The sequence below is a fragment of the Etheostoma cragini genome, chromosome 21, assembly GCF_013103735.1.
Source record: "Etheostoma cragini isolate CJK2018 chromosome 21, CSU_Ecrag_1.0, whole genome shotgun sequence".
Classification (NCBI taxonomy): domain Eukaryota; kingdom Metazoa; phylum Chordata; class Actinopteri; order Perciformes; family Percidae; genus Etheostoma; species Etheostoma cragini.
In genome coordinates, this window is record NC_048427.1 from 13,927,937 (window position 1) to 13,936,957 (window position 9,021).

The 9,021-nt window shown below is 41.9% G+C and overlaps 1 protein-coding gene, 1 long non-coding RNA gene and 1 other non-coding gene across 3 annotated transcripts in view; 1 reads left to right on the plus strand and 2 right to left on the minus strand.

The window, feature by feature from the left end:
• Positions 1–2,182: 2,182 nt before the first annotated feature.
• Positions 2,183–2,276, minus strand: trnai-uau. Its single transcript has 2 exons — positions 2,239–2,276; positions 2,183–2,218 (listed from the first exon to the last, which is right to left on the minus strand). It is a non-coding gene; the product is annotated as a tRNA-Ile (tRNA).
• Positions 2,277–5,632: 3,356 nt separating this feature from the next.
• The window catches only part of rhbdf1b (rhomboid 5 homolog 1b (Drosophila)), a 46,598-nt gene continuing 43,209 nt past the window's right edge, over positions 5,633–9,021 (plus strand). Inside the window, exon 1 of the mRNA XM_034860508.1 lies at positions 5,633–5,971. The gene's annotated coding sequence lies outside the window, so the exon portion shown is untranslated. The remainder of the gene's footprint in view (positions 5,972–9,021) is intronic.
• LOC117936959 overlaps positions 7,138–9,021 on the minus strand; it is a 13,608-nt gene continuing 11,724 nt past the window's right edge. Inside the window, exons 2-3 of the long non-coding RNA XR_004655062.1 lie at positions 7,375–7,378; positions 7,138–7,199 (exon numbers count right to left, since the gene is read on the minus strand). This is a non-coding gene — a long non-coding RNA (uncharacterized LOC117936959). The remainder of the gene's footprint in view (positions 7,200–7,374; positions 7,379–9,021) is intronic.

The following is a 9,021-nucleotide window of genomic DNA, read 5'->3' on the forward strand; positions in this document are numbered from 1 at the left end:
AAACAGACATGTTGAGGATGGAGCAGGACCGCATCACAAAAATCGCCTTAAAATGGACGAAATATGTTTTCTTAATGTGTTGTGTTGAGATCTATTTGCATGTGTTTTTCCTAAGTTGAAGTGCAGTGGCCTCTCAGGGCTATTGTCAACAACCGCTGCTCCTCCCGTGCCAAATCCACTACCAATGCCTGCTCTTACCATGGTTGAAACACTTCTGGTTCTAACAGAAGTTATAAAAAGCAGTGGCCGATCTGTAGAGAGACTCTATGATCTCATCCATCAGGAACTGGCCAGGAAAGAAAAGCAGTAACACAGCGACCATGACTGGTGAGGAACTGGTGACACCTCCTGGCTGCTATCATTTCAGCAACAGCCGCTCACAGGAACAGCATCACCTGCTGGTCTCCACATGTCCAAACAGCAGCAGGTCTTCATGAGGAAGTTATTGTTTTCTAAAAGTTCTCTTTACATAAGCACACTGGCCTCATACCTCAAGAAATGGACAGAATCATTTGTTACATTTCAAACAAATACAACCCAACCCTAATTGTAATCTCTTCGTCACTCCACAAGGTGGAGCTACATGGTAGAAAATATAAGAAGATGATGTTTCTTCTAGTGCCAGTGTTTTTTAGTGTTCAGATTCTATGAGATACATTCTGCTGATGTTAAGATCAAAGTTCAGCACAATTATGCTTTTTGAAATGTAGTTTGATTTAATTTGATACAATAATACGTTGACATTTGGAGAAATAACAATTGCTCCAATTCATTACAGTGATCATTTACTTTCCAAAATGTTTCATTGCCATCATTTGGCAAATGTATGCGTTGTTTCATTTAAACAAAAATGTCTGTACCAATTACCATTTATCATTTTAAAGTTTCTTTTTTCTAAATGGTCAGCAGTAAAGTGTACGAATTGCTGAAAATTAACTGCAACGTGCAAACACATTTTAGTATGGTCCTTTAAATGTGCATGGACTCCATTACAGCCCGATTTTTCATTGCACTAAATCCTCAACACACAACCTAAACCAACATTTCTGTGACAAAAAAATGACAGTCAAAGGACAGCCGGTGGATAAAGGTAATTTATTCCTCATTTGAATTAACATGTTCCCCTGTAGAGTGTCTAAACCTTTCAAGTTTATCCGGTTTCCTGCCCCAGCTGATTATCCTTAAAGCTTGTTTCCTGCAGCTACGCATTATAATCAGTTTTTACAAAAGCAGTTCTCCGTATGTCCTGCACGTAATGTGACTCTCACAGTGTGCAACAAAACAAAGACCAACAAGTCTTGCAGTTGAAAGTATTAGAAACAAGCCTTCATGTATACTGTAGGTTGCATGGACGCAGATATTTGTGAGTGTATGTATCTGTGTAAATGTGTGAATTGTAAAAAGCAAAGAATTGACACAAAAAAACGCAACAAATTATCTTAAGATACTCCAGCTGAGATTTTAATTTTCTTTATTAGTAACTCACATGTATAAAAAGCTCAGACCCAGTTTCTCCCAATACAGGCCCATTCGTCAGGGTTCCCAGTACTGCTTCCTGTCCCAGGAGCAGTACTGCAGCAGGAGGAGATCAGCTTAAAAATGACGTGGTGGGTGTAAGCAACTTAAACAGGCAGCAGGAGGAAATGTGCTATGTGCAAACACCCATGTTGAAATCCAACATACATAACTAATTCAAAAACATTCACCAGCGGTGCTTGTAATGGGGGCGACATGTCTGCCCTCTTAAACGTTCCCCGCAGCATGAATTATGTATTTTTCCCAATTTAAGCATTAAACTGATTATTACTTCAAATTATTTTTTACCACTTTGCTTAAAGGAATGTGATGATCAGGGATTTTGGTTGTATCAGTTGCTGCATGAAGTAGTGATGGCCAAATGAAGCTGCGTGAACCAGTGTCTTTATTGTCAGAGCCCACTAGATGGCGCTCTATGTTTTAAGAGAAAGGTCTAAGGCATTGCAATTCAGTATGTTGAACAGAGAGCGCCATCTAGTGGGCTCAGAAAATAGAGACACTGGTTCGCCAAGTGTTACTTGGCCATCACTAGTATTTGTTGTTTGAGTAGTTTAGTTAATCAAACAAGTAGATTGATTATTAGGGTTTGGCAGTGTATAGATAACTTACACTACTAACTACCTCGAGCCCTCTGATAAAACTCACCTGCTCCAGGTGAGGCTCGAACTCACAACCTCGGCATGACTCTGCAGGTAACTGTCTTATAAGTACCGCGCGCTGACCGATTGCGCCACTGGAGCCTGCATGCTGAAATATTAAGTTCCTGAAAAATCTGACAGATTACTGTATTAGTGGCGTATGAAGGATGAGTTGAGGCGTCACAGCCTGAGTAAAGAAGTTGCTGAAAGACCCTCCCATGCTGTCCTGAAAATTTCAGATCCCCCTCCCTTGAGTAATTTGTATACAGTCCCTAGCATCTCTGAAGAAGATGACAACAACATAATAATGTTGGATGCCTTCGACGAATATATCCAGATCTTTTGGCCTAATAAGATCTCCAAAAACGAACTGCGCTAGAAAACAGGAAGCCTATGACCAAGGAGATTGCTCACAGACGCTTGAGATGGGTAGGACATTTGGTGAGGATGGAGCAGGTCTGCATTACAAAAAGTTGCCTTAAGATGGACACCCCCTGATAAGAGAAAACTGGGAGGCCCGAAACCACCTGACGCAGAACTGAGACACAAGAGCTGGAACAGATGAACCTGGGGAGAGGCCCAACATACGGCCAGGGAGCAAATGCAATGGAGAGTGCTCATTGAAGCCTTATGTCCCATTGGGGATGAAGAGGAACATGTAAGTAAGTAAGTACGCCAGCTAGTCATTAATTATCCTGCAGGTCCAGCTCACTCGCCTGTGTAAGAGTATGACTAAGATGTTTGCAATATGTGGGGAAAGAGATGGGCTATAACATATAATTTATTACCTGATAAATGATGGTATTTCATAGATTTTTGCTATCTAAAATAGCTGTCATATTTTGCTAGCGAATTAAAAAATTAAAAAGCGTCTCCTCGTTCATCCACTTCCATCTTTTGTGGCGGGTTGCAACCATAAAAAGGACCTAAAAGGTAATCGCAATTCATTATATATTCAGCAAATCAGCGTTTATCTTGTAAGCCAATCGATCAAGATAAAATCCGATATTGAGACGTATTTCCTTTGAGTTAATACTCATGAAATTCAATCAAATTTGACTGTTTTCATACGACATTTTACATTTGATATTACTTATTTAAGATAAAAATGTGTGGATGGCAACATAGCTAATGATAATGCTCCATTCAGTTACCTTGTGTACTTCAGTCATTATGAGGGCAAAGCTTGCATAATGCAATAAGTGAAAACTCGATCTTTCTCTTTCCCTAAAATATGCATATTTCAGCAGTGTGTGCGTTAAAAAGAGCCTGCAATCACAGAGTCTGCCATGCTCCTTTGGTTTAAGTTCAACCCTCTGAAAGCAAGTATGTGACTACACATTTTTTGTTTATTTCACCATTTCTAACCGTAATAAGATGTGATTTACATCCTTCATATTCTCAAGTATTCCCTGCCACAGGTATCGGCAGGTAGCCACAAAAATTGAAAATCCATCCCTGCCACACCCAGAAACACTTGGCAATGTATAACAACAAATCTGATCCTTGGAACAGAGCTGAATCCTCCGTTCTGGAACTTTTCACATCTGACGACCACACTGTTGCAGTGACCGGACGTTGTGGTGGGCGGCGGGGATGAGAGAAGGTGGTTGGATGAACCATCAAAGGCTGTGTGGTGAGCAAGGACAAAAAAAGGGGGTTGAAGGAAGAGGACACCGACCCTGCAGGAGAAACTGTTTCTGCTAAAATAGAGGGTCGTGTGCAGCATTTACAAGAAGGATAAAGTGACACTTTATATCGATGCACTATGTCATCTTCATGCGCTTGGAGAAGTGTACTGTAAAGATATTGCATTTGCAGCATACTCTCTTATATCTGGGGCTCCTGGTTAGTTTTTATTAACTGTGAAATTATCTTTCAATTAGACTAAAACATCTATATAGAAATACTAGAATGAGCACAATATTGGATCTGACAACAGCAACAAAAGAATTGCATAACAACAGGGATTTTCCTGCCTCCGAACGGGCTTTTGGGGTGAACACATTAAGCTGAAGGTCCTGCATTCTGATACATATTTATGCACCAAAATATGGTGGAAACATCTTTATTTTTGTAAAGAAAAACAACTCAGGAAGAGGGTGACAATTCAAAATAAAATAAAATATGCAAATTAGGGACGTGGGCTCGACTCTCACCCCAAAGTCTAGTTGTTGTCTAGTGTTTCATTAATTTAAACACTGTGTACCATACCCGGGCATAGTTGGTTATTCCGTGCCTGAGTCCACACAAAAAACATACCAAAACAAAAGTAGACCACTATTCAACAAATAAGTTTTTAAGCGGTTGTAAATCTGTCTCAGAGAAATACTGAAGCAACTTTATCAGCAGCAGCTATTCCTCCAAAACTTTTTTGCAACGGTAGATTTTCCTTTGGCTCAGGCTGAAACCTTTATGGGGGGGCGGCAAAAATTCTGTCAGTCAAAGAAGTAAGGGTACCACCTCATATTGGCAAGGTTTTCATTGCCGTAGTGTGCTTGAGAAAGACAGAAATGACAGATAATGTGTCAAAATGTGTGTAGGCTGCAGGTCAGTTCCTTAGGCTTCTGACTGGAAAGTGGCCAACTTTCACCAGTTTCAACTGTTAAGTGACAGACTGGTAATAATGGGATGTGGGAAATAATTCAGAGCAAGCAACAGTGCGACAGTGGCGAGGAAAAACTTCCTTTTAGGCAGAAACCTCGGTCAGACCCAGGCTCTTGGTAGGCGGTGTCTGACGGGCCGGTTGGGGTTAGAATGAAGAGAGGCAATAACAAAAATAGGTGGCCTGTGGACCCAAATTGGCTCTTCTTGTCTTTCTGAATACAAGAAAGTTTCAGATTTACCACAGAGAGGTTTTTGAAACATATTTCAAGAAGTGTAATATCTAAAACATGTTTGACTTTGGCCTCAATATAGAATACACAATCTAGAGCAATGAAAGCAATCTCCAATTTGCTTTTAAAAACATTTAATGTTTAAAATGTAAGATTGTAACTGATCTTGACGCTTGCAAACGAATGAGTAAAAAAATAATAAAATAATCCATTATAAATATATTTAAAATAAAATTTCTCCATGAGCTGATATTCTAAAATACTCAATCATTACCAAGTCAATGGGAAAGTACAGAAACAAAGAAACAATTAAAAAACAGGGTAATCTGGATAATTGGCATATTTAATATAATTGTTTCGGCTTTTATTCTTTAATAGCAGTTAGTGTATTTGAAAATTAAAAACACAAACAACTTGCGTAACAGTGTGACCAGATGGATGTCACTGCTACTACTCAGTTACGTAAAACATTTCAATTATAACAAGCCTGCAGATTTCTAACAGGTCAAAGTAACTTTAACAGATACCTGCAGTTACTCGGTATCACCGGTAGGCGGCGGTGGGAGGTCGCCCGGCGGAGAGGCAGGCACAGAGAGGCAGGCAGTCAGCCGGTCGCTCGGTGTCCTTTCATCCAGCGGCGGCCACGGCACCAGCAGCAGCAGCACCTTGTGTGGAACGGGAGAAACCTACACTGACTCTCACTACCACCACCGGAAGGACACCTGCAAAGGACCCGGTGTGCTTTCTACAGAGAAGAGGTTTCATTCGGCTGATATTTTATATCTTTATGGGACACGAACACCGCCCTCACTAACATCTGGAGCTCGCGCTTCATAGTGAAACTACTCCTCTTCGTGCCCGCGTGATGTGTGGCAGGGCTAACTTATGAAGTGACCGGTGTTAGCATCTCACTGGTGGAGCCGTCGCTGCTGGGCTGCGGAAACCGGACTCACTCGGAAGGTAAGCCAGGAAACACGGGGTATCATACCGAGCCTTGTCGCTTTTACACCGGCTGTCATTCTATGCACATGTCGCTTTATGTACGGCGGGAGCACGAGTTGTCAGCATCTCGTTCACTGTGTGGGTATGCAGGTTTTTAACGGCGCTGCAGCACACAGGGGTCTCTGGGTGGGTCTCCCAACTGAGGCTAACATAGACCCATGGGTTACAGTCAGTTAAAGTGCATGACGTGTGTGTGCTCGCGCGTGCGTGCGTGTATGCATACAACCATAAAGTCGTATTTCCAAGGGTAGACTGAGATGCAATCTTATATTTTTCTCCTTCCCATGATTCACCTTTTTTAATCCATGTATGCGTGAGAGAGAAAGGAGGCATACAATAGTAAATTTTAATATAACCAACAGGCAAAATTCCCTCTATATTACATTCCAAAATGCTCTAGTTAATTAAAGTCAAAGTTGCATGCACGGGCAGAACTTGATGCACGCACACCCACACAGGTTATAAGACAGATAGATCGAGTTGAAAGTGCTGTTGAGATGAAAGGGTGCAGGTTTGGTTGCTGGCTGCACAGAAATCCCACGGAGACAATTAAACTACTGAACTGTGTCATCAAGGATTTGTTTTGACTTCCTGTTTGGAGAGATGGTAGGAAGCAGACTTTTGGGCCAGATGGCAGGAGCACATTCTCAAACACAAAGACAAACACACACACACACACACACACACACACACTGTGCCACTATCTTTGTGGGGATCCGTCATTGACATAATGCATTCCCTTGCCCCTTACCCTAACCTTAACTACTAAATTGCTAACCTTAACCCTCACCAGAACCTTATTCTAATCCTAATCCTAAAACCAAGTCTTAACCTCAAACAGCCCTTTAAAGTTGTGGGTTCCTGTATTTTGGCCCCACAAGGCTGTTGGGACCCCACAAGTATACTGAGCTTCCTGTTTTGGACCCAACAAATATAGTTAAACAAGCACACACACACACACACACACACACACACACACACACACACACACACACACACACACACACACACACACACACACACACACCTGAACACCCGTTTAGAGTTTCCACTGAAGGAAACAGGATTAGTGGCCAGGGTTTGAACCTGTGCCTGCAGTTCTGTGTTCCGAGGCACTTTTTCAGTCAGTCCGACTGTCTTTTCTGCCAACGGTCAGCCATCTGGTTGGTGTGTCAGGGCCATTAAACTAAGCTATAAGCTAAGCTATAAGCTACTATTTTAATTGTAAACTGATTTGCAATAAAACATGTCCTAACTTTGGCACATTATTTAGTGTCATTATTTGTAACCAAAATTACAAGCAAAAGTGCTTCACATGGTCTGAAGACAAAAGCAGAACTCACACGCACGCACGCAAACACAGCTCTAGACAGGAAGCGGACAACCGTCATTCTTTAAGTGTGAGCATGTGGTTTCTCTGAGCACGGTGGCATTTTGCAGGTAGGTTTTTGACCTCTTCATCTTTTTCTCTTGGCACACTGAGCGCCACAGTGTTAAGCGTGTTTGAACAGGTTGGATTGAAAAGCTGCAGTGACAATAGCTGGTTTATTTCCGGGCCGCTGCTCTGAGGAGTTGAATGCACCTTCATGTTAAATGGAGCCCTCCGACGGGTGCATCAGGGTGGAAAACTGGTTTGGTTTTCCAGGAGCCCTCCAGCATTTTCACAATGCATTTTTCATGCCAGTTTTCCCATGAGTGGATCTTCTCCAATGTCTACAAACTGTGTTGTTTATCTTTCCTGCTTGTGTTTTATGCCACTACTTGTCACTGCACAAGTAGTTTTTACATCCACAGTAGGAGCCTGTCAAACCGTGGGAAAATGCCCATCACAGTTTGGCACATCCAAGGGAACGTCTTTTGAATCGTTTTTTAGCCACGCTAGAGCCGTTTCTGTAAGAAAGGCAATGTCGGTCTGATGGTTGGTAAACCACTTTGCTCCAGCGTCAAATCTCTCATTAACTTTTGAATGGACTGCTGTTTAATTTGGTTCAGACATTTATGTTCCCCTAAAGATGAATTGTAATAATAAACCACGTTATTTACCTTTAGCGCAATCATAAGGGCAATTTAGATAATACAAATTGATTCGTCATTCGCTTTGTTTAACAGGCCTCAGCAGGCGGACATGTTGCTCCACCGGAGACGTCTTTGAGGTCCTTTTCACTCCTGTAGTTTGCTTTGGTCCAAATCAGTTGGTGAGTTAGTAAAGCCATTAGCTCTCGGTTGGTTTGGTTTGGTTTCACACCTGGTAAAACCCAAGAGTACCAAATCGCGTCACTACAAATCAGACAAGAACGTCCAGCCCTCTTATTGGTCGGATATGTTTGGGGGCGGGTGCTCCAAGCTGGAGGCGTACAGTCTTGCATATATTTGTCAAACTAGTGTGAAAAGATGGTGTTTCCCCGTTTTGTCGGCCAGTCTGGCATTTGCCAGAACTGCCAGATTGCCAGTCCGCCTACGGTCATGGATAGTCCTGAGGGAGTAATTGGGGTGGTTAGAGCTGCATCCATTGATGACAATATCTTTAAATTGTGGACAAAACAAGACATTTGAGGACGTCATGTTTGGCTTTGGAAAACAACGATCGACACTCCAACATTTTATAGACCAAATAACTAATCTATTAATTGAGAAATTAATCGACATGTAAAGCCCTAGGAAGAGGGGAGTTTGAATTGACTAATGGGACTGTTTCCTGTGTATCAGTCTCCATTTCCAACATGCTTGGTGGTTTGCATTGCAGCAGAAACTATGCTGAACAATTCATTGCAACAAGTTTGTGACATACAGTGGTGTGAAAAAGTGTTTGCCCCCTTCCTCATTTCCTGTTCTTTGCATGTTTGTCACACTTAAGTGTTTCGGAACATCAAACCAATTTAAACAATAGTCAAGGACAACACAAGTAAATGAAGGTGTTTATTATTAAAGGCGAAAAAAAATCCAAACCATCATGGCCCTGTGTGAAAAAGTGATTGCCCCCTAAACCTAATAACTGGTTGGGCCACCCT